The sequence below is a fragment of the Sus scrofa genome, chromosome 15, assembly GCF_054392235.1.
Source record: "Sus scrofa isolate SSC_HxYL_T2T_F1_AM1 chromosome 15, Sscrofa_HxYL_maternal_Yorkshire_Landrace_v2.0, whole genome shotgun sequence".
NCBI lineage: Eukaryota > Metazoa > Chordata > Mammalia > Artiodactyla > Suidae > Sus > Sus scrofa.
Genome location: NC_139397.1, coordinates 101,167,345 through 101,193,896, shown reverse-complemented (window position 1 = coordinate 101,193,896; position 26,552 = coordinate 101,167,345). Strand labels below are relative to the sequence as shown.

The 26,552-nt window shown below is 35.1% G+C and overlaps 1 protein-coding gene across 2 annotated transcripts in view; it reads right to left on the bottom strand.

Annotated features, from left to right (window-relative positions):
• ITGA4 (integrin subunit alpha 4) overlaps window positions 1–26,552 on the bottom strand; it is a 253,762-nt gene that overhangs the window by 189,793 nt on the left and 37,417 nt on the right. For both annotated transcript variants that reach the window (XM_085000022.1, XM_085000021.1), the window contains exon 3: window positions 8,084–8,172. The gene's annotated coding sequence lies outside the window, so the exon portion shown is untranslated. The remainder of the gene's footprint in view (window positions 1–8,083; window positions 8,173–26,552) is intronic.

Genomic DNA, 26,552 nt, shown 5'->3' with positions numbered 1-26,552 from the left:
TGTGCCCAGGAAAATAAACTCTCTGGTATTTAATTGAGCATGGAATAGAAACGCTTACCTGATGATTATATGGAATGTGGGCTAATTGAGAGTGGACTGTGTAGAATAAAAGAATTATCTAATTGTGATATCTAAACATGCTGGACAGCTAATGCAAAAAAATGAACTTCTAGATAAGTTGTTATAAGACTAAACAAGACAAGAGAAAAAGTAAAAAGAAGGAGAAAATAAAAGCCGCAACATAGAGCAACTGTGCAATATGAAGGACTCCACCGTTATATTGTGTCAATATCAGTCCAGCACTTCTTCAGGTACAAAGAGCCTGTCCTGTGAATGTGACTATGTGCTGACATAGAAGCTATTCTCTAGCCTACGTAAAAGTAATAGCAAAGACAAAACAATGAGGACAAACATTGCAGCACATAAAGAGTTACAAGGTACCAGATCACATAAAACTCAGCCACTCATTTTCAAGAATTCTGGATAATCTACATTTAAGTGTAATTTTACTTTAACTGGTTTCAAACATTTTATAGGTTTGAAATTTTTTGTTCAATTAAAATCATATGTAAAATATGACATCTGAAACAAGTAAAAATGAAACTTGGTAGGTCAGAGGTGAGAGGTAAGATTGGTGGCCTGAAGTACCACCTATTAGTCTTTTATTCCTTCCTTCTTTGAGTGCTAGCTCCGCAGAAAAGTTCTGGGGAATCTCTGGTGGTTCTGAGTCATAACACTGAAACATTTAAAAAGAAAGTTAGGCATTTCAATCATATAGATTGGAAATATTTTTCTGTTCAAATTAGACCAACTGTTTGTTGACTCCCAGATCCCTAACAAAAAAGACAAGACTTGACAAATGTCGACATTTAGTTAATGTGGCAGACTCGATACATTTATTACTGTCCTACTCCTTAACACTGCTGAAGTGATGGTAGATCGTCATCATCCTCCACAAACACCAAAACAAAAACAAACAAAACAAGCCAACAAATCCACTGCACAAAGTAAAGCTACTCTCAACAAATTTAAGATAGAAAGTTGAAATCTGTAGGTCTCAGGAAAATGAATCAATTCATGCCACAAACCCCAAGAAAGGCTAAGGAATTGGAGGCACCAGACACTGAAGATAGAAGTAAAAAGAGGGGCTATAAACAAGAGGATTATTTGAGCTAAGCAACTACCCCTCAATTATATTTCCAGAAAATAGAAGATTTAATATCTAGTGAGGCCTCAGACTCAAAGATATCTTCTTTGTAGAAGAAAATTAAAAGAAAGGCATACTTTCTTTTAGCCCTCTTTCTCTAGCTTTCAGAACACTGGAAAAGAGTGACTCTACAGAGAGGCAAAAGTAAATGCTAAAGTGATGGTTCTGCTCTGCTCCTACAGGGTAGCCAGTCTAGAACACAAGAGAGAATACAGCGCTACCAGAAAGGCTTCTCCAGGTCAGACACTGCTCCTTATTAGCTTTACAGTACTTTAAAAAATTGTGTTCATGCATTAGCATGATAAAAATAAATTTGATTAAAAATAAAGAGTATTCAATCTTGATTACCATTCAAGTGGAGAGAAACAGAAACACAGCTTTTGAAAAACAGATTTCTAAAAATCATTTCTTCTTGATCTTTGAAAAAAAGAGTTAACTTCTCAATTGTGTCCAGTCCAGGTTAATGAAAAACCATTCTGTGTTTTCATTAACTTCTTTGAGAAGAGGGAAGTGATATGAAATCTTAGAAGGAAAGTTAGGACTAGCAATAGGTGCTGCTATTATTATGGATAATGCACCCACAGATAATCCAGAGCATCTTTACTGTTCAAATAGAATTCCTTCTTTGATCATGCGTTGCCCAAACAGATTTTTTTGATACATTACACCATTTTAGAGTACTAATATTAAAAAAGGGCAAAGAAAAGAAATAAAGCCAAGTCATTTTTCTTCATACACTGCATAAATGGAATTTGTCTTCTTTAAAGTCTAGAGTGGTTACTTACTTTCTGGCAAAACCATCTGTAAAGATTTCCAACTGGAAATGTATTTTGCATGATAACAGGTTGAAGTCATGAATCACTTGCTAACTCATTAGAGTGACTAGCATTGAAAGATCCCTTAGGAATTTAGGGGAAAGGTAGTTAAGCAATTAATGAAGTTATTTAAAATCCTGATATGGTTGAGCCTGCTTTGAAGACTGCTAGGGATTAATATTTATTTAATAGATTGTCAGTTTCCATGCCAAAAAAAAGAAATGTGACAGAAGTCACCCTAGTCTAAATGTAAAAAAGTTAGCCCATTTGAAACATATTTTGTGGCAATAGTTGACACTATTATAGTCTGTACCATTATATCACCATACAAAAGCCATCATTCTCAAGCTGAAATTAACATTGCTGTTGTTTTCGATTAGAAGAATTGGCTCTAAATCCAGCAATTCTCTGAGTGATTTATATTTTAGTAGCTGCCACTTTGTGCCAGGAGGGAACATGTCAGAGTATAACCGCCCTCTGATGAGACATAAGGTATTAAAATTGATATGAGATGACAAAATGGGAGAAGAGCAATGCATGGGTAAAGTTTTCACTTGAGAACAGTCTATTATGGCTTCGTTCCTGAGCCTCAGCTAATCTTCATGTTTGATTCAGAATCTAGTTCTTTCAATGGAAATGTGTAATATAGGATGTGAGCCTGGTCTCATGTAATTAGCTCTTATCTCTTGCATAAAGTACTGAAAATGTATTAAGTGCTAGAAATATCTTATTTGTAAGGATACTTGATGGCTTAGTTGACTGACGGAAGGAAAACTCCCAAAGACACTTTAGGAATTTCCTTAATTGTATCAAGATTTATTTTCATATGTGAAAGCCCCACTTACTTTTATCACTAATCTGCTTTAAAGAGCAATGTAATTAGTGATTTTACCCTAAAGTCCAAGACTATGATCTCAGAAAAATTCATAATTTTTGCCCATATTATTTAATTTTGAAACTATCTTTATGCCTGAAAACACTCAGGAGACTCTGAAATCTCTATTTTGGATTTCTTTTGTACACCATGAAGCACTCTGAATTAGGGCTGCCATTAGGAGAGAATATTATATAAGCTTAAACTTTGGAAAGCAAGGAGTATTGCTTCTTCATTTTCATATCCTTGACACAATACCAGCCATCAGAATTCATGAATAAAGTCCTAAAACTGTTAACATTTAAGGTAATATTATTATACACAAATATTAAATACCAATAAATCAAGCTTGTTGGATCTGATTTCCTTCTCTGAGTCTTGAAGAAAATGTCTTGTAGGGCTGTGATATTCCCCACATTTTACTTCCAGGATGCCTTCTTTAAAAAATTTTACTTTTACTATAGCTGACCTACAGTGCTGTGTCAATTTTGGCTGTATAGCATAGTAACCCAGTCATACATATATATCATTCTTTTTTTCATACTATCTTCCATAATGTTCTATCCCAAGAGATTGGATATAGTTCCCTGAGTTGCACCTCATTGCTTATTCATTCTAAATGCAATAGTATGCATCTACCAACCCCAAACTCCCCATTCATCTCACTCCCTCCCCTCTTCCCCTTGGCAATCACAAGTTTGTTCTCTATGTCTGTCAATTTCTGTTTTGAGGATAGGTTCATTTATGACTGAGTAGTATTCCATTGTATATATATACCATATCTTCTTAAACCATTCATCTGTCAATGGACATTAGGTTGCTTCCATGTCTTTCCTATTGTGAATTGTGCTGCAAGAACATAGGTGTGCATGCATATTTTTGAATTATTGTTTTGTCTGGATATATGCCCAGGAGTGGGATTGCTGGGTCATATGGCAGCTCTATATTTAGTTTTCTGAGGAACTGCCAGGATGCCTTTTTACTCAGGTGCTCATATTTGCTCTCAAGGGCTGCTTACTCTCTTGCTTAGTCTCTGACAGAATGAAGTTGCTACCAAATGTTGGTAATTGTCTCTATTGTACTACCTCTGGCTTGAACATCTCTTTGATCCACAAGAAAGAAATACAAAAAATAAAATAAATTATTGGGTTCTAACTTAGCAACAGTGGCGTGGTGGTAGCCATTATGGAGTGGAATGGTAAGGTTGGAGATGGGGGAGAGTAGAGTGTTTTTCTTATCAAAAGCATCAGTCAAGTGATTGAGAAGGGCATGAGAGATAGAAATAAAACTTTTGGAAAGAGCAGCTAAGCATCAGTAAACCAGTAAACCATGATAAACTATATCATACTAGGGTCAGGATCTTTGAATTACATGGTCAATGCCCTGTGAAATGTCATGTATAATAAATAAGGCATGTGAACAAGGGGTCTTAGTCATTATGACTTAATCAAAAGAAAGCATTTCATGCCATAGCATCCACCTACAGCTCAGCGTCTAGGAATTATCCAACGCCCAAATGCCAAAAAAAAAGAAAAAAAATTCACTTGTTAATAAGTTAACAAACCCATTAGGTTCATCAATGGCAATCATTTTTATCACAGGTAACACTAAAAAAACTGTGAAGATAGGGGTATATCTGTGTATCCTACCTCCTTTCTCTCCTCCTCACCATCTCCTTCCCAACCTCCCATTTAACAATGGATAAACTAAGAGTCTTCTGTTATTGTCCTTGGAAGGTAAAGTTTTGATGTACCTAAGGTTGCCATGTAAAAGAATAATAGTATTACTATATTTATGAGAGAAGTTCTGTGAAGGAATTTCACCTTGCAACAATTCAGAAACCCTCTTCATCTGTCCGGAGGGGAGGCTTGGTACTTATCAGTGACTCTACCTATTAAAATTAGGAAGTATTTGAAACTTTCTTCCAGACATTTGAATGTCCAGGCCTCTCATAGGTGTATTTTACTCTTTTCTATGATTGTTCCTACCCTGATCATAGCAGAAGTACCAGGATATATAACTATTCTGAATACCACCTGATATGCCTTCCCTATTCTGATTCTCCATATCTAATCTCCCCATACAAAGCCAGTGTCTCTATAGAACCACCATTTAAGCTAGGAATTTTACTTTTTTTTTTTGACTCCTTTCTCTTGTCTGACATTTCTAAACTATCTCAAGCTTCCATTATCTCTTCTATTTTGTGATTATAATATTCTTCTAAAGGGCATCCTAGATTCTAGTCTTCCTTCTGTTCCCAAACATCTCTATGTACTCTCAGTATAATCTTTTCAAATTAATCTCCTGATTATTTTACTCTTTGCCCACCATGGCAGACACAATACATGATGCTGTTTGTCACACCAGTCACAGAGAAGGACCGCAATTCCTGGCCACAAGATTGGAACCATGCAGCTGTATTCTGGCATATAAGATATGAATTGACACAATGCACCACATCTGGTGATGACACTTAAGAGCTACTATGCCTCTGTCATCTGTCTCTTTCCCTTCCTTGCTGATCTTGGAGGCTGTGTCATCAGAAGGCAGAACCACCAGATGCAGGGAGCCTCGATCCCCAACCGTTTAGAGCGAAGAAAGGTATGACCACCCCACAGCAGACTTTTGATGAGCAAGAAATAAATGCTCTCATACTAACCTGATGGGACTTTTTAGGATTTGCCTGTTGCAGAACTTGGGCTACTTACTTACCTAATATTCTCTAAAACCTTTGTTTTATTTCTAGGAAAAGACCTATTACTGAGACAATTAAGGTTCATCTTGATATGCTTTCTAACCAAGGCAAACTCAGATTAGATGCCAGATCCTGAGTTTATCACTTTACATATAACCTTTCAGTTAGCTTTATAACAACCTAATGAGGAAAACTGAGGTTTCAAGAGGTTAAATAATCTATGCTCGCTCACACAGTTAACAAAATGGGTAGGACTAACCCCAAACTCATACTCTTAACTACACCTAATTTTTCTATCTCTTTGGCAAGTTTTTCTCCTGGAAATGTCTCAGAAACATGCTCTGTCATCCACTGGACTTGAGATGGCCTCACACAATACCTTTCTTTAGCTGCGGGTATAGTTAGAAACAGGGCCTTGGTTGCTTGGGAGGGATTACAAGCACTGAGGAAGTTCTTCCTTATTAAAGTGGCTGCTGTAGTTACACGCATTCCAGAAATGGAAAGGGAGGAAGGTTTCTGTGCCCGTGCTAAGATGGACAGGAGATTTTGTGCCAGTTTCTGGAGCCACAGCAGGTCTACCAGCAAGAAATCTTACTGTTCTGTTCAAGGATGTTGTGAGCTGATACATGCAAAGGAGACTTGAGAAGTTCTGAAACCTGATGCAAATGTGCATGTTGGGCTGTACCTCCTCTCTAAGTCTGGCAGTGACATCACCTGGCTACCAAGGCAACAAACATTAGGAGACTTCCATCCTAACTTTCCATCCTAACTTTCAAACTCATCTCATAAGGTTTCCATTAATAGCTGGCAAAGCTCAGCTGAGTGCTACAATAATCCCAGGGACCTGTTCGAGCCATTCTGAAGAACAAGTGTTTGTACAGAAATAAAGCAGAAGCAAAAGCTCATCACCAGTCCTGGGCAGACCATGATTCTAGGGCAGAAATGAACTCAGTGTTTAAAGATTCATATTAGGTTTAAATGTCCCACTTTATAGAATAGAAAGTGTCTGTCAGAAGCTACACAACTTTGACCAGATAGAAGATTTTCTGTGTGTTATTTGGCATATGGACATACAAACATTTCCTAAGACGACATTCTTGTAACTTGGAAAAATTAGTAACTCCCACCATGCAACCCTTGTAGGATCATGTGCTAATGAAGAAGATGCTCTAATAATTAGGCCTAGAGCCCACTGAATGTAACACCTTCCAATTAGCACTCCCCAGCATGAATACCACCATTATCATTAAACAACAAAGACAAAAATGGGTATCAATCCACATAATAGAAAATAATTGATGAAGTTGGAGGGCGTGATTATTTGTGATTACTTTACAGTCATGCACGGAAAGTAGGAGAACCACAGCTAGTGGTTAATCTCTGGCTACCTCTTTGAAGATAATGAAATTGGCTTCCTACTGATGATTATTCATTAACAATTAATTCTTTCTCAGTGATCTGCCTCATTTTCAGCTTCTCACTACAAACATGCAATGGAATAATTACAAGTGGAAATGAAAAAGCAATTAGTGGCAGATAATGCCAACATCTGATTAAAAAACAGTAGAACAGATTAGCAGTTCCGTAACTGCAAGTCTGCTGCTTTCAGTAGGGAGGTGTAAGTCACCCAGTTATATTGCGCTTCAAGCTGTGCTTTCTCTTTTATTGCTTCCCCTCCATCATGGTCTGCCACATTAAACGCTCCCTTTTATTCTAGGGGGCATTAGCTTGTTGTAAATACTTTCTACAGATTAAATAGCATTTGAGATTATTTGTGATCCTACTTGCCAAAATTCTAAAAGCCGCTGTCTCATAATATGACGGCTAACACCTATGTCTGTATATCTTTCTTTGAGGATTACAGAAAATATCATCATACATTACTTTTATTTCAGCTTAACCCTTGTTTAATTAAGTATCTTCAGGAAGAAGACCACTAAATCAAAACAATCACTTTCTTTAAGCAGGTTGGCTCTTCTCCTGTCGGCACCTATGGTTGCTTTGGTCTGGTAGGTTGGTTTTTCGCCTAGCATAACGTGGAACTCAAACTGACAGTGGATTTTTATTTAATATGTATTAAAGGTTAAGATCGTTCTTGCTGCTGTATAAATAATCCCTCAATAAAAACCTTATAATTTCACTGTTCTCAGTGATCCAGCTGGTGTGTCCGCACTTCATATGATGTAGAACTACATAGGGAGTGTCAAAACCATCAATTTAGAAGGCAAAGAAAGCAATTCCCTTTTAAATAATCTGGCAGATGTATTAATATGAAGGTCTGGTAAGATCTTATCGTGGAATTTGATGTGGCAGGAGTGTAGACCCGCACTGTTTTAAGAAATTGGCTTTTGGAAAAAACTATGTACTTAACTATAAAATTATTTGGTTGTGTATTATTTTATAAGATCCCCAAAGATCAAAATAATAAAGAAAGAAGGTATGAAATGGAAATAAAGCAGATTTTGATGAGCTGACATTTAGCTGATACGTACCAGTATGGTGTTCCTTATGATCAGTGGAATATCCGTTCAGATGGGTCGTTTCTTGTACAGCATGGCTGGTGAAGATTTTAGATATCACCCTTGAATATAATAAAATATTATTAAGCATCTTAAATGTACCTTGAACTAATTAAGGACATTGATATTAATTAGACATGGTATCCAAACCCTCCACCTACTCAAAATCTAGTGGGAAGATAGGAGTTCCCTGGGGGCTTAGTGGACCAAGGATCTGGTGTTATCACTGCTGTGGCTTATGCCACTGCTGTAAATCAGGTTCATTCCTGGCCAGGAACATCTGCATGTCACAGGTCTTGCCAAAAAAAAAAAAAAAAAAGAAAAAAAAAAGAAAAAAATCTAGAGGGAGAGAAAGACATGTAAAGAAATAAGTGGAATAAAATACGATGTTTGTTACATCTGGGGAATTTACATGGTATAAAAGGGAGTTTGACAAGGTACAAGCAGGAGTAATAGTGACTGGAATGAAATCATAAGCAGATGTTTGAATTAAGTCTTGGAAGATGTTGTTCTTGGAGAGAACAACAGATACATTATATGGAAAACATAGGAATCAAGGCACAGAGATAGGAAACAGCCTGGCATGTTTGGAGAATGCTGGTGATTAAGTAAAGCCAGACAATATGATGTCAGGAGGAGACCTGCAAAGAGAGAAGCTGGGAGATAGGTAGCTTGCTCATGGAAGGCTTATAAGCTGTGCTAATGAATTCAGCTTTATGAAATGAAAACCCTTCTGTTTCCTCAGGCAGGTATTTATTAAGATAATTTTTTTATATTTCTACAGAATTCAAAACTCTCAAGTCACGTACCTAAAGTATGAAAAATTCTCTCTAAAGCCTACTTATCTTGACTTGAAATGTAGTGAATTTCTTAGAGTGGTAATATAAATTGATTCATAAAGACAATGATAATATCTTGGTACTATCTTTAGTATCTTTATCTGGAAAACTAATAAGTTCTGTCACATCAATGAAAAATATCACTGAAAAGTAGGAATAGGACTATTACGCTCTTTATAAATTAATCACATACTTTGATTTTGTAGAATGCAAAGTCTTAAAAGGTCTCACTCACTAGCTATGTGATTTTAATGAGAGTTATTTAATGTCTGCATGCTTCAGTCTTCTCACGCGTTGGCTGTATCTATAAAGGAGTTGAACTAAGTTTCTGACACTAGAGAACAGGATTAATAAACCACAAACCTTCATCTTCTTATAAAGTCTCTCCAAGATTAATATGCAACAAACCTTCCTTTTAGGAAGTATGGTTAAATACAGCAAAACAGAAACCAAATAGAATGAAACACCAATGTTCTTAAGAAAATGATGGATTTCATTTGAAAGTAAAGAAATACATTTTAGCAAATTCTACTAGGTACTCACTAGCATACCTAGATTTGGAAGGGTGAGAGTTGAGGTGAGGGTGGGCCATGGGAGAGATGGGGCCAACAACCTTGAAGAAATTTTCTCTCTGATGTGGATCGACAGCCTTCTTAAACTCTCCATTGGAGCTTGGAGAAGACATATGCATGATCTTATCCAACTCGAAGCTGGGTTGTCATGACTTTCCTGGACTTAGATTCACAGTACTGTGAAGGGTCCAAGTGATACTAGGGAGCTCTTTAAGAATAGCAAAGTAGCCTTAATGTGGAGAAGTAATGACTAAAGAGTAAGACAGGCTCTAAAACAAAAGTTAACCAAACCCTCCTTGAAGGTATGTGTTCTCTGTCACTAACCAATTCTAACCAGGGATTCCTGCCACACACACACACACACAAAGCTCATTTTTTTTTTTAAACCAATTTTCTTTGCTCAGTGCTTCCACCTCTTCTAATCTTTAATCTACACTGATCCCTCAAGTGGTTTTAAAGTTCATCTCTTTTTTTAATTGTTATTTCCCCAATACAACTTTTTTCCTACTGTACAGCATAGTGACCTAGTTACACATACATGTATACATTCTTTTTTCTCCCATTATCATGCTCCATCATAAGTGACTAGACATAGTTTTCAGTGCTACACAGCAGGATCTCATTGCTAATCCATTCCAAAAACAATAGTTTGCATCCATTAACCCCAAGCTCGAGTTCATCTCTATGCTGATGATTTCCAAATTATACCTGCAGCTCTGACCTCTACTCTGAACTGGATATGTGAAGCCCCCTGCCCAACCAGCAGCTTCATCTGATGTCTAATGAGCATCTCAGAGCATCAAGCTTTAAACTCAACTCTGATTCCAGTTCATCCTCATATCTGCCTTTCTAAGTTTTATAAATCAGAGAATGACAACAAAACCCCAGGACTTGTCCTGGACTCTTCTCCTTATCTTATACTCTAAATATAACCCATCAACAAATATTGTTTACTTTACCTTGGAAGAGCACTAGAATCTGACCACATCAATCTCTTTCATGGCTACCACCATTTTACAAGCCTATGCCTATCATCCCAAACTCTGCAACAGGTTTCTACCTGACCTTCCTGTTCCACTCTTGCCAACCCTCTCCACTGACAGAGAGATCTTTTAAAATATGTCTTAAAACTTCCCCACAAAAAACTCTCAGATGGCTTTGCATCTCAAAGCAAAACCCAAATGCCATGACCTCCAAACATAGTTATGATCAGGCTTCTTCTCCTGCATCATTTCCTTCCACTCTTCCCATCGCTCACTCTTGGCTTTCTTAGAGCTCCCTTTGCTGAGGGGATGACAGAAGTTGGTTCAGGGAGGAAAAATCAAGAATTCAGTTGTAGACATTTTGATTTTAAGGTAGGACTTTTGATATGTCCCAGAAATACTAAGAAGGCAGTTCCAAAATGGATCTGGGGTCCCAGCATGGAGGTCTGGGACTGGAGATATGTATTTGCAAGTCATCTTCACATTATGTTATTTGAAACTCTTGGTATGGATGTTCCAGAGAGGAGAGATAAGAGACCTAGAATTACAGCATATCTGGGCCTGGTGGAGGACTATGACATTATAAAAGAGACTGATAAGCAGCCCCCAAGAGGAAAGAGTGAAAAAGGAGAGTGATTTGGTAGAAGCCCAGGAGGTAAGAAATGGGGACAGCTGGTATCAACAATTCTCTTTCCATAAGTTTGATAGTGAGGAAGAGATGACACAATTTCAGGAGAGAGATGTGTGATAAGAATTATATATTTCAAGGGAGAGTGATAATAAGTAAAATGTTTAAATGCGGGAGGGAAATAAATAGCATAACTAGTCTGAGACGGTGAGATGTCATGGATCAGAAACACAGTTGATTAATTTTTGAAGCTAATAACTTAGAGAATAAACATTAAATAGTTTTTCAAAAAATATTTAGTGGTTACTGTCTAAACACAGATTTATACCTTGAAATTATAAGAGGAAAAAAATAAATGGAAGAAATCTCAGATAATATAGTTAAAGGAAAATAACACTGAGAAGAAAATGAATTAATGGATGATAAAGAGAAAGAGGGAAGGAGTGGAAGGAAGGGCCAATCTAAAAAAAAAATGACAATAAAAATAAATAGGATAAATCCATTACTGAAATAAAGAGATTTTAAACATTAGGTCAAAAAAATGAAAATCTATATGCTATAGACAAAGGACCTATAAGAGACATACATAATAAAACAAAAGAAACTCAGAGTGAATGAAGGGAAAATGTCAGACAATATTAATTTAATTTGTTTCAAAGATGGCAATAGTCTATGATGAAAGTGTAATTTCTCTAACCTTAAAATGCTCAATAACTTGGTACCACAGTATTTATGAAAAAAAATTTAAAAAGACAAAGAGAAGAGAAAAAACAGAAAAGCAATGGAAAACTTTAGTTCTCAGTTCTTGAAAGAACAGTAGATAAAAGTGAATAAGGATATACAGGACATGAATAATATCATTACTAAAGATTATTTAACAGTTATATCATGAGTTCTATGCCCTATAAAGAGGGAGTCACTATTTTTAAAGTGTCTCTGGAAAATTTGCCCCCAAAATTGCCATATGTAATAATCCCCAAACAAACAATATGAATATCCTAAGATGAATATAAGCTGTTTTCATAGTCACAGTGCCATAAAATTCCATGAATAACTTTAGCTCAACAAACTTTTGGACGGAGCCATTTGCAGAATGTATTATTATAGAACATGTCAAGGATAATGAAAAATGTGGAGCTTCCTCACTCTCCAGTCATTCTCCTTGGACAAGTATTTATGAAGTGTATTTATCAAGTGACTCAAAATTTTCAGGATATTTTCAGTGACTTCTTTCAGTGAATTTTTTACAAAGTTATTCAGACAGATATACTAATCTGGGTTACTCCAGACAGGGTATGTGTCCCACAGATTCAAATCTGCAACTGTCACATTCATTTTTGATTTCATGTGGAATAATAATAGAAGTTGGTTTACCTTGAAAGAATAAATTCAGTCCATTCAAAGAAGAGAAGACATATCACTGATATGCCGATTTGCAAAGTCAATTTACATTATGCATAGCTTCTTACTCATTGTGTACATTTTATCACCAAAGACATAAAGTTTTTGATGTACTGCAGAAAACAGTAATTGTTTATAATCGATGCTGATATTTTCTCAAATATGAGAAAAAGTAGAGAATTTAATTTGCCTGAGCTTAATGTAACTGACAATCATTATGACTTTATTAAGTCTTTTCCCTTAATTTTGAAAAATATCTCTGGTTGGGAGAGCTTCCCAAATGCATGACCTAGCGAGTAGATCTTATTTCTAGAACAAGAGCTTAAACACATGGAACACGTTGTTCTTACTGGATGCGGCTGCCTTAGCACAATCTGTGTATGACCCAACATGTTATGGTTTACCTTGAAGTTATCAATACTTTTAAAATTTCTTCTCCAGTTGTAAGAGTTAATAAAGACTGGCCAAACAATATTTCTTTTTTTTCTTCTTAGGCTCCTTTATCCAAATCATATCTCACAAACGCCTGAAGATCAGCTGAGCTGCTAATATTGGGCAATTCATTCTAAAGTCTCAAGGGAATGTTGTGGACTTTTTTGTACTCAGGGCAATAAATGTTGCCCCATATTTGGGCAATATGTTACTGCTTGATAAATTATCATATTTGACAGAGTCGTTCTACCAGATTTTTTTTTTCCCCTTACTTTGTCCCCGAGAACATCACTTGTGCTGTTTGGCAGCCAAACAGTAATGGATGTCTCACCAATAATTTGAGCAATTCTAACCTTGGCAATTGAAACCAATGCCATAAACAAGGCTTCTGCAACTTCTGCAATTTTAGCACCTACCACCCTGTGCTGAAGTTTCTGTTACTTGAATGTCTTCCTACTTTGCTCTTAAAAATTCAACACCTCCCATAGTAGTCCTTGCACTTTAAAAACTGATGTTTGAGACAGAATACTTTCTTGCCAAAACTTTGTGTCTCCAGACATATTATACATAATGAAGGAGTTTATATTCAATTTCTCTCTATTAAAATCCAAATTTCAAATAATTTTCACTATATTTGCATGATATATTTTGCTGTTTTTTTCACATCTGGTGTTTTTACAATAGTAATGAGTGGTTTCAGGTGATTCATCAGTTTGGTCTTCCTACTACTCTGAAAGCATATGATTCATTTCATTGCAAACACCATCACACCTATATTTCCATCAGCATCTTCAGTATTATGCTTTAAAAGACGTATTTATGAAACTTAATCCATGACAGTTTCAAGAAAAGAGGAAATCAAAGAGTGCCTAGTCCCAAATACAGTTTATAACTGATATTTTACAATTTAAAATACGTAGGTGCATCAATAAAAGAAGGACATAATTACACAAAAATTCAGTTAATGAGAATCCACTTTTGTGACTACAGAAGCTATATCATATTAACATCCTAGTAGTTTAATTACTAAGGGTCTTAATAGGTATACGTGGTACCATCACAAAGGTCATGTGGCCCATGTAGATTGTCCCCTGCGCTAATAACTTTAGCCTCATTGTATGTAAAAATATTTCAAAATCACTGATTTAATTAAAAGTTAAATTTTTTTAGTTGTTATTATATTTTATTTTTGTTACTATTATTTTTAATAGTTATTTCCAAATATCATTTTTCTCTACTGTACAGCATGGTGACCCAGTTACACATACATGTATACATTCTATTTTCACACATTATCATGCTCCATCATAAGTGACTAGACATAGTTCCCAGTGCTACACAGCAGGATCTCACTGCTAATCCATTCCAAAGGCAACCCCAAGCTCCCCAACCACCCCACTCCCTTCCCCCACCCTTGGCAGCCACAAGTCTATGCTCCATGTCCATGATTTTCTTTTCTGTGGAAAGGTTCATTTGTGTCTTATATTAGATTCTAGATATAAGTGATATCATATGGTATTTGTCTTTCTGATTTACTTCACTTAGTATGAGAGTCTCTAGTTCCATCCATGCTGCTGCAAATGGCATTATTTCCTTCTTTTTTATGGCTGAGTAGTATTCTATTGTGCATATATACCAGACCTTCCTAATTCAATCATCTGTCGATGGACATTTGGGTTGTTTCCATGTCTTGGCTATTGTGAATAGAGCTGCAATGAACATGCAGGTGCATGTGTCTTTTTTAAGGAAAGTTTTGTCTGGATATATGCCCAAGAGTGGGATTGCTGGGCCATATGGTAGTTCTATGTATAGATTTCTAAGGTACCTCCACACTCTTCTCCATAGTGGTTGTACCAGCTTACATTCCCAGCACCAGTGCAGGAGGATTCCCTTCTCTACACACCCTCTCCAGCATTTGTTATATGTGGACTTATTAATGATGGCCATTCTGACTGGTGTGAGGTGATACCTCGTGGTTGTTTTGATTTGCATTTCTCTAACAATCAGTGGTGTTGAGCATTTTTTCATGTGCTTGTTGACCATCTGTACATCTTCCTTGGAAAAATGTCTATTCAGATCTTTTGCCCATTTTTCAATTGGGTTGTTAGCTTTTTTTGCTGTTGAGTTGTATAAATTGCTTATATATTCTAGAGATTAATCCCTTATCAATCACATCATTTGAAATTATTTTCTGCCATTCTTAAGTTGTCTTTTTGTTTTCTTTTTGGTTTCCTTTGCTGTGCAAAAGCTTGTCAGTTTGATTAGGTCCCATTGGTTTATTTTTGCTCTTATTTCTCTTGCTTTGGGAGACTGACCTGAGAAAACATTTGGAAGGTTGATGTCAGAGAATGTTTTGCCTATGTTCTCTTCTAGGAGTTTGATGGTGTCTTGTCTTATATTTAAGTCTTTTAGCCATTTTGAGTTTATTTTCATGCATGGTGTGAGGGTGTGTTCTAGTTTCATTGATTTGCATGCAGCTGTCCAGGTTTCCCAGCAATACTTGCTGAAAAGACTGTCTTTTTCCCATTTTATGTTCTTGCCTCCTTTGTCAAAGATTAATTGACCATAAGTGTCTGGGTTTATTTGTGGGTTCTCTTTTCTGTTCCATTGGTCTATCTGTTTGTTTTGGTACCAGTACCACACTATCTTGATGGCTTTGTAATAGTGCCTGAAGTCTGGGAGAGTTTTGCCTCCTGCTTGGTTTTTGCTCCTCATGATTGCTTTGGCAATTTTGGTTTTTTTATGGTTCCATATAAATTTTTGGATTGTTTGTTCTAGTTCCATGAAAAATGTCATGGGTGATTTGATAGGGATTGTATTGAATCTGCAGATTGCTTTGGGTAGTTTGGCCATTTTTACAACATTAATTTTTCCAACCCTGAAGCATGGAATATCTATTTCTTTACATCTTCTTTAATTTCCTTGATTAATGTTTTATAGTTCTTGGCATATAAGTCCTTTACCTCCTTGGTCAGCTGTATTCCCAGGTATTTGATTTTTTGGGTGTGCAATTTTAAAAGGTATTGTATTTTTGTACTTCCTTTCTAATATTTCATTGTTAGTATACAGAAATACGACTGATTTCTGAATGTTAATCTTATATCCTGCTACTTTGCTGAATTTATTGATCAGTTCAAGTAGTTTTTGGGTTGAGTCCTTAGGGTTTTCTACATATAGTGTCATGTCATCTGCATACAGTGACAGTTTTACTTCCTCCCTTCCTATTTGGATGTTTTTTATTTCCTTTGTTTGTCTGCTTGCTGTGGCTAGGACTTCCAGTACTATGTTGAATAACAGTGGTGAGAATGGGCATCCTTGTCTTGTTCCAGATTTTAGTGGGAAGATTTTCAGCTTTTCTCCATTGAATATTATATTTACTGTGGGTTTGTCATAAATGGCTTTGATTATGTTAAGGTATATTCTCTCTATACCCACTTTGGTAAGAGTTTTTAATCATGAATTGATGTTGGACTTTGTCAAATGCTTTCTCTGCATCTACTGAGATGATCATGTGGTTTTTGACTTTTCTGTTGTTAATGTGGTGTATGACATTGATTGATTTGCATATGCTCAACCATCCTTGTGCACCTGGGATGAATCCCACCTGGTCGTGGTGTATGATCTTTTTTATGTTTTTGGATTCAGATGGCTAAAATTTTGTTGAGAATTTTTGTGTCTATGTTCATCAGAGATATTGGCCTATAGTTTTCTTTTTTGGTATCTTTGTCTGATTTTGGAATTAGGGTGGCGGTGGCATCATAGAATCCCTTTGGGAGTGTTCCTTCTTCTTCAACCTTTTAAAAGAGTTTACAGAGGATGGGTATAAGGTCCTCTTTGTATGCTTGGTCCCATTGGTTTATTTCCCACCTGTGAAGCCATGTCCTGGACATTTATTTGTAGGGAGTGTTTTTATGATATATTCAATTTAATTTCTAGTGGTCAGTCTGTTCAGTTGACCTATTTCTTCCTGATTCAGTTTTGGCAGGCTGTAAGTCTCTAGAAAGTTGTCCATTCCTTCTAGGCTGTCAAATTTGTTGGCATACAATTGTTTATGGTATTCTCTCATGGTTTTTTATATTTCTGTAGTATCATTGTGACTTTCCTTTTTCATTTCTTGTTTCGTTTATTTGGATTTTTTCTCTCCTCTTCTTGGTGAGCCTAGCCAGAGGTTTGTTAATTTTGTTTACCTTTTCAAAGAACCAGCTCTTGGTTTTATTGATTTCTTCTATTGATTTTTGAATCTCTATTTTATTGATTTCCTCTTTGATCTTTATGATTTCCTTCCTTCTGCTGACTTTAGGTTTTGTTTGTTTTTCTTTTCCCAGTTCATTTAGGTGTTGGGTTAAGTTGTCGATTTGAGATTTTTCTTGTTTTTTGAGGAAGGCTTGTATTGCTATGAATTTCCCTGTTAGCACTGCTTTGTGGCATCCCAAAGATTTTAAGTGAATGTGTCTTCATTATCATTTGTCTCTAGGTATTTTTTAATTTCATTCTTGATTTCCTCATTGACCCATTGGTTTTTTAGCAGCATGTTGTTTAGTCTCCCTGTAGTAAGTTTTTTCTCATTTCTTTTCCTGTGGTTGATTTTCAGTTTCATGCCATTGTGGTCAGAGAAGATACTTGAAATAATTTCTATATTCTTAAGAATATAGAAAAGTTAAAATTTAAAAACACATATTTATTTATTTTTTTATCTTTTGGGGGTGGCACCTGTGACATATCGAGGTTCCCAGGCTAGGGATGAGTTGAAGCTGTAACTACCAGCCATAGCCACAGCCATAGCAATGCAGGATATGAGCCATATCTGCAGCCTACACAGTAGCTCATGGCAACACCACATCCTTGACCTACTCAGTGAGGCCAGGGATCAAACTTATGGATACTGGTTAGGTCTGCTAACTGCTGAGCCACGATGGGAACTTCTAAAAACACATATTTAAATTGCTGCATAAATTATCTTAAATCTCATATATATCACATATTTGGAAATACTATATGTTTAAAACTACATATGCTAAAATCTGATTTTCTATGATTAAACTACACCTCTAACACTTACTAACTGCAGGGCTGGGTGAAAGCTACATAAATTCTCCAAGCTTCAGTTCTCTGACTCATAAAAGGAATAATAATACTATACTTTTATCATCAAGTTATTGTGAAGAGTAAATGAAATTATTCATGTGTGGTATCTGGAAGGTAATAAATTGAGGCAATCTTGACTACTTTGATGATACAAGCATTATGTTTGTATAGGCTTCTTTTTGTTAACTAAGAATATTAGGGTTTATATTTGTAGGTCTCTTGTTCCTAAGTGATTAAGCAGCAATCACTTCAGAAAACTAAAAACAATTTGGCCCGGCTATATTGAAGCAACTTTTAACTGGAAGAGTTAATGATTTAAAGCTACATTGTCTCTGTATTGACAAGGATTTTGCCCAGTAATATTTTGATAGTTATATAATTTCTCATGGTCATGCAAACAATAATATTGATATCTCATGTTTAACCAAATGTTGGCTATATGAGCTTCTTTACAGCTATTACCTAAATGAATCCTTACAACAGCTCTGTGACACTGGGTATCATACATTTTCCTGTTTTATTGAAAAGGAATCTTAGGTGCAAAGAAGTTGTATAATTTGTCCATAACCATAGAGCTAGTAACTAGGAGAACCATAATTCAAACATAGATCATCTATAATCCCAGGAAATGAATTTGTGAATATTATATTTTGTTGCCATTTAATATAAATGAAATCCAGAATTCAGTTGCATAACAATATTTCCAAGGGTTTATCTAGTAGAATCACATTTCCAAAGTATTGGGGCATTCTGAAAAATTAAATATCTCACAATTAATAAAGATTAATTTTAGATTATTTGTTTTAAAGTTAATAAATATATGAATTTTTGCTGGAAGTTTTATTCACTTTTAAGCATATCTGTAAAATATATTAATAACAGATGACAGAGAGGCTTGAATAATTCTCAAATCATTAGGATCATTTTGCTAAGTACTTTGTACTCCTGGTAGAAGTTCTTTCTGTGACAATTATAAGGTTTCTGAAACAGTAAAAATGCAAAATTCACAGTGATTAAATTACAACTTTACAAATTTTCTTTTATTTAAAAATGCATGTGTTAGTTATTTTACTGGATAGTGGGGTGATACAATGAACAAGCTAGATATATTGGTGCTCAAGAAAATTATATTCTAGCTCATCAATATAGATAACTAATAAGAGAATTTCAGTAATTTGGGGAAAAAAAAGTAATTCATAAGGGAAGGTAAGTTTCTGACAACTTAAATGCTAACAAAATTTTTTTTTCTTTTTTTAGGGCTGCCCCTGCAGCACATGGAACTTCCCAGGCTAGGGGTCTAATCGGAGCTGCAGCTTCTGGCCTACACCACAGCCACAGTAACACTGGATCAGAGCCATGTCTGTGACCTACACCACAGCCCATGGCAATTCTGGATCCTTAACCCACTAAGTGAGGACAGGAATCAAATCATCCTCATGGATATTAGTCATGTTCTTAACCCGCTGAGCCACAGTGTGAATTCCCCTAACAAAACTTTGAGTCCTATGAATCAGTTTCTAGTACTTTACAAACAGAAAAAAATTATATAGCTAATACCAAAGAGGCCAGAAAAAAAATCCAAGATTTTATCAATGAGTTTTTCTCCTTGGAAATAGGTAGATAGTTTTACAAGTCACAATTTAATTTTCCTTCAGTTTCTTTTCTCAATCAGTAACATTTTCTCACCATTGCCCAGTAAGCAATAGGAGTCAAAATATGGAGCAGAACATTGTGGTAGAAAAGGGAATAAATTAATTACAAAAAAGATATAAAAATTGAGATGTTGAATATTGGCTCCATGGAACACAATGATGAATGATAAGAATCATCTTTTATTGCTACGTTGTAAAACTAGGGTTTATCCATAAGGGTACAAAAAATTCTATTGGTATATTTACCACAGTATGTTTATATGACACTGGGAATATGGGGGCCAGAAAAATCTATTTTATGATTTATAAAGACATAATCTTTGAGCCAGTACTGTTGGCCACATTCCATTTTCATGGACTTTCTACAGATTTGCAACTTTTACTTGTTCTATTTAAAGTGCTTTAAGTGTTTTATTTGGCCAAGTTTGGAGAACAAACAATAATATGGATTAAGCCTCTTTGTTCTATCATAATTAAACAAATTTAACTAATAACGATAAGCAAGACTCAAATCAGAATGGCCATCATTAATAAGTCCACATATAACAAATGCTGGAGAGGGTGTGTAGAGAAGGGAATCCTCCTGCACTGGTGCTGGGAATGTAAGCTGGTACAACCACTATGGAGAAGAGTGTGGAGGTACCTTAGAAATCTATACATAGAACTACCATATGGCCCAGCAATCCCACTCTTGGGCATATATCCAGACAAAACTTTCCTTAAAAAAGACACATGCACCTGCATGTTCATTGCAGCTCTATTCACAATAGCCAAGACATGGAAACAACCCAAATGTCTATCGACAGATGATTGAATTAGGAAGGTCTGGTATATATGCACAATAGAATACTACTCAGCCATAAAAAAGAAGGAAATAATGCCATTTGCAGCAGCATGGATGGAACTAGAGACTCATCCTGAGTGAAGTAAGCCAGAAAGAGAAAGACAAATACCATATGATATCACTTATATCTGGAATCTAATATAAGACACAAATGAACCTTTCCACAGAAAAGAAAATCATGGACATGGAGCATAGACTTGTGGCTGCCAAGGGTGGGGGAAGGGAGTGGGGTGGTTGGGGAGCTTGGGGTTGCCTTTGGAATGGATTAGCAGTGAGATCCTGCTGTGTAGCACTGGGAACTATGTCTAGTCACTTATGATGGAGCATGATAATGTGTGAAAATAGAATGTATACATGTATGTGTAACTGGGTCACCATGCTATACAGTAGGAAAAAAAATAATGTATTGGGGAAATCAAACACAATAAAATAAACTACACAAAATGTCTAAATATTTCTTTAATTGAAAATTTCCTGTGCCTTATTTGACACTGTTCAAAAAATTAAAAAAAAAAATAAAATCCCTACCTAGTTAAGAAAATGCAAAACTTAGCTTCTAAAACATTATTGAGAAAAGATTGCCTTCTGAAAAATTAAGTTCCTTGTATACCCTATTAAGTGGAGGGGGTTTAAGCAGTTGTTTTTCCACCTTGGTTTCATGTTAGAATGCAAAGCCTTTAAAAAAATGACACTAGTGCCCCAGCCCAGAACAACAAATCCAGAACGTCTTAGTGGGGCCCACGTGTATTTACAGTTTCTCAGGTGATTCTAAGCACATCAAGTGTTGATCACCACCATGTTAGAGAAATAATCCTGAAGTGAAAGCAAGTGAAGTACAATGAAATTTGAATATATCAGATCATTGGTATCTAATAGAGATATAAATTGAGTAATTTTAAACTTTCTAACAGCTACATTATAAAAAGGTTTTTAAAAAGGCGAATTTACTTTAACAATATATTTTATTTAACCCAAAATAATAAAAATATTATTTCTTCATGTAATCAATAAAATTATTAACAAAACATTTTACATTATTTTTATACTAAATCTTCAAAATCTGATAACTATTTCATATTTATAGAATATTTCAATTTGGAAGAGCCATATATTAAGATCTCGAAAGCTGCATGTGTCTAGAGGCTCCCATATTGAACAGTGCAGCACATACACTGCAGTGTATGATGTATAAAACTCTTGCCTGCACTGAAAAGTATTTATTTTTAATGTATATTATTATGCACAACAAGAAACAATATAACACTTATCAAAGCATATTTTTATTTTTATTTTTTTTTTGCCACAGTATATGGAGGTTTCCAGGCTAGGGGTAGAATTGGAGCTACAGCTGCTGGCCTACGCCACAGCCATAGGATCCGAGCTGTGTTTTTGACGTGCGCCATAGCTCACAGCAATGCCAGATCCTTAACCCACTGAGCGAGGGAAGTAGCCATACAACCTCATGGTTGTGCCATGGGAACTCCAAATCACATTTTTAAAGAATTATATTCTTAAGATAAATTAATAGATTCCCTCCCTCCATTCTTTCTTCCTTTCTTTATAAAGGGAACTCCAAATTACATTTTTAAAGAATTATATTCTGCTGTGCCATGGGAACTCCAAAGCACATTTTTAAAGAATTATATTCTTAAGATAAATTAATAGATTCCTTCCCTCTGTTCTTTCTTCTTTTCTTTATAAATACATATTTCTCTTTCAAATGGGTGCATGCTCTCTATGCTTTTATAATTGCTTATATAGTATACCAACATAAGATTGGCTGGGTTTATATAATAATCTCACTGCATTCTATATTGGTCACTAAAGGAAACTTTTCCATTTCCTAGATTTTTTTTTTTAACACATGAAATGAGATTAATAATAGTATATACATTGTAGGGATAGTAAGCATTACATGAATGTATGCAAGTTAACTATTCAATAAATGATGTGTTATTATGAATTTAATAGCTTCAGAATTTTATTATTATTGTTTTATATATTATTTTAATACTTCTATTTCATTCCACACTATGGACGTAGCAAAACCTATTACCAGTTTTCTATTAAAGACATTTGGGTTGTTTCTAATCATCAGTATTATAAAAACACCCCAGTGCATTATCATTACAGATGCAGCATTTTCCACACGAACCCACGTGTACAGAATAAATATTTAGAAATGGAATTTGTAGATCAAATTTTATACACTTTTAGAATTTTAATGTTATGTTGCCAAATTGCTCCTTGCAGAGGCTATACCAATTTACTACCTAATGTCAATATGCAACGATGTCCATTTTTCCTTTTACAAGAAGTTAAGAATTAAAGGTATTTTTAAAAATGACATCTGAAATGTAACCTGGTTTAAGATACATATCTGTGCTTGACTGAAGAAAGTGTATTTAACTGACTTTGAATGAAAGGAAATCATCAAATAGTTTACTTTAGAAATTTTAAAATGTAGATCTTAGAACTCATAGAGAATAAAGGAGATATAATACAGGAGAAAAATAAGATATCATCACTTAATTTCTCTCATATTTTTTCTGTCTGAATGGAGTACTAATATTTCAATGTCTCACTATAATTAACAAGTTAATTTCACTAATTTATCACTTTAAAAAGTTTAATTATTTCTATAGATCATTTTGGATCACTTTACATTCAATTAGGAAATAAAAGTAGTGGACTTGTGGTATTATAATTTAATTTATACATTCTAATTTATTTTATGATTTAATTTGTAGTTTTATAACTAACTCATTATTAGAATAACTTGTCCAAAGATTGAATGTTTTGATTACTGATCTGTGAATTTCTACAGATGATGATTATAAAGAACTAACAGTGAAGCTCCTGGGAGTCCCCTTTGTCCTTATTCTAGTTAGGTCTGTTACTCCTGGGTCAGGGCATGAGTTGTGCCAAAGCAGCATGCTGTCTAGGGCTTCTCTCTCATTAGGAAGAACAAGACAAAACAGGATGTTCCAAAAAATTTTCTTGCCAGGTTCTAGCATCCCCTCACAGTTAAGCAAATTGAATAAATCCATAAGCAAATAAATAAAACAAGATTATGCTGAGTAAGGCACATTTTTAAAAACATTATGCTCTAGATAGATTGGAGATAAAATTTTTTAAAATTATTTTCCCCCTTGTGGCCATGAAGATTTGAACACCTGCTTTTTCTCCCAGCTTAATTACTCTCAGAGAAAAAAAAAAAAAGAGGTTCCTGCTGAAGAGTAAGAGGTTAAGTACCCAGAAATATTGCACTAAAGCATACAGGGAGAAAATCATTTGCAAAAATGTGGATGAACTTTGAGGGCATCATGCTAAGGGAAATAAGTCAGACAAAGATAAATACTGTATGATTTCATTTATTTGTGGAATCAAAAAAAAAAAAAAAACCCTCCTACAGAGTTCAAATTTGTGTTTACCAAAAGCAGAGGGTGGGGGAAGGGAGGAAGGTGGTCAAAAGATACAAATTCCTAGTTATACAAATTCCCATGGATGTAATGTACAACATGATAACTATAGTTAACGCAGCTATATGATATGTAGGGAATTTGTTAAGAAAGTAAATCCTAAGAGTTCTTATCACAAGGAGATTATTTTTCCTTTTTTCCTTTGTTTTCTTTGTATTATATATACATGAGAAGATGGGTGTTAGCTGAACCTATTGTGGTAATGATTTTATAATATACATAAATCAAATCATTATGCTCTACACCTTAAACTTATACAGTGAGGTATATCAATTATTTCTCAATAAAACTGGGGGAGAGGGAGAAAAATCAACTACAAAATAGCTTCACTTAGGAAGCAATTTTTCAGAAGAGATTTCAACTTGGAAGTTTTCCAAATATTGTCCTTAATGGAAAAATAAAAAGACCAAAATTCAGTATTGTGACTGATCCTCCTTTATTTATGACTAATATTAGCCTTATTATCTTATGACTTCTTCCTGAATGAGACAGATTGATAAATACATAGGTAGAGATAGATTTTTTAAATAATATAAGTATGGAACAGATATGTGCTAATGAAAAAAGGTAGAGTGCCTACAAATAAAAGAAAGTAAGAGAAACTGTTAGGAGAACAATATCTGAAGGGAAGGATGGGAAGACCTGCTGAAAAATGAAGCATGCTGTTGGTCATATCTACAATGGATAACAGCAAAACTACCCATGCCTTATCCCTCCCAGGGATAAGCTGTAGGTTCATCTCCGAAATAATACCACTGAGCCATATTGTATCCTTCCCTTAATCTCCTTCTCCTAACTTAAATTGAAGTAAAATGGGGAAAATCTTAATAGACAAATGGTAAAAGGGATATAGATGATGGATAGTATGTATCATGACAATATCCGTTCAAGGGAAATTAAACATCTATTAAACTAAACACAACACTGTAAATCAACTACACTTGAATAAAATCTTTAAAAATATATATTGGACTAGATATTTTTTATATCTTACATTTCAGTCTTAATTGTATACATACTTTTTTTTTTGTCTTTTTGCCATTTCTTGGGCCACTCCTGCGGCATATGGAGGTTCCCAGGCTAGGGGTCTAATCGGAGCTGTAGCTGCCGGCCTACGCCAGAGCCACAGCAACGCAGGATCTGAGCCGCGTCTGCGACCCACACCACAGCTCATGGCAACACTGGATCGTTAACCCACTGAGCAAGGGCAGGGATCAAACCCGCAACCTCATGGTTCCTAGTCGGATTCATTAACCACTTCGCCACGACGGGAACTCCCATACTCTTTAATTCTGTATTCATTTCTGTCATTTCTATATGTAAAGAAGGAGAAAAATATACTCTTGCTGTGTTCCAAAATTTGATAAAATGTTACATATTATTTTCTTTGTCATATTATACATATAGTACTTAAAGTTTTATTAACTCATAACAAAAGAAAAATAATTATTCTTTCTTTCTCTTAGGTTCTATGATATCTGAATACCACACATAAAATGATTTTCCATTAGGTAAAACAGTAGCTAAGTTAAAAAATTCTATATGAGAAAATTAACCTGACACAAAATGTTTTGTGTTTACCTATGTAAAATTAAATAACCAAATTGGGAAACAAGGAGAATGTGTTTTATAGCTTCTTTAAATTAAAAGCAAACTCAACATTGAACCAAGCAAATCCCCTATGGTATTTTAGGGATTTCTTATAAGTGAATACCTGATCTATGCATTGATGTTGCATATCCACACTGCGCTGTAGAATAGAATTCTCAAAACTGACATCACTAAAATGTTCTTTGTTTCTAATGTGTAATTTTACTGGTCCTTTATCACAATTAAACAGCTCTATGCTGTGTCTCAAGATCACCAAAAGAAAAGGCAATGAAGCTAAAGAAGTCACCAAAGAGTTTGTATTCTTTTTTTTTTTTTTTTTTGTATTCTTTTTTTAAGTGAAAGTTGTGTGCATTAAGGTTTAGGAGAGGCCAAAGCACACTAGAAGAGAGAATAGTGTAGAAGAATCTGAACAGAACTTGCCCTCCCAGTAGATAAAATAACATTGTTAGTTATTTGTTATTAATGTGATTTTAATCATTAGCTCAACTAGAGAAAATTAACCATTCTAGTAATACTTTCAATAAAGAAAAAAATAAATACTGAAAAACACAGTGTGGGAAAGAATTCAACACATGCATTTGAGTGTTGCATCTGAACTTCAGCAGATGATAGGACTACATAGGTGGTAGGACAGAACAGGTATGATGCTGACGATATTTGCCATCTCCTTTTTTTAGAGCCTGCAGCTGGTATCTGTTTTGCCTTCATACACCCCATACTAAATTTCCTCATTTATAAAGAGAAAATATTTTATTGGGTGGTTTCAAGAGTATTATCCAGCTCTCACGTTCTTAACTCTGGGCAACAACCTTTTGGAGGTGGGGTCAGTGTGGGCAGAGAGTTGAGTAGAGGGAAATACACCTCTGTTGACCCTTTATTTACATGAGCTCATTCCATCCCTCAAACCACACTT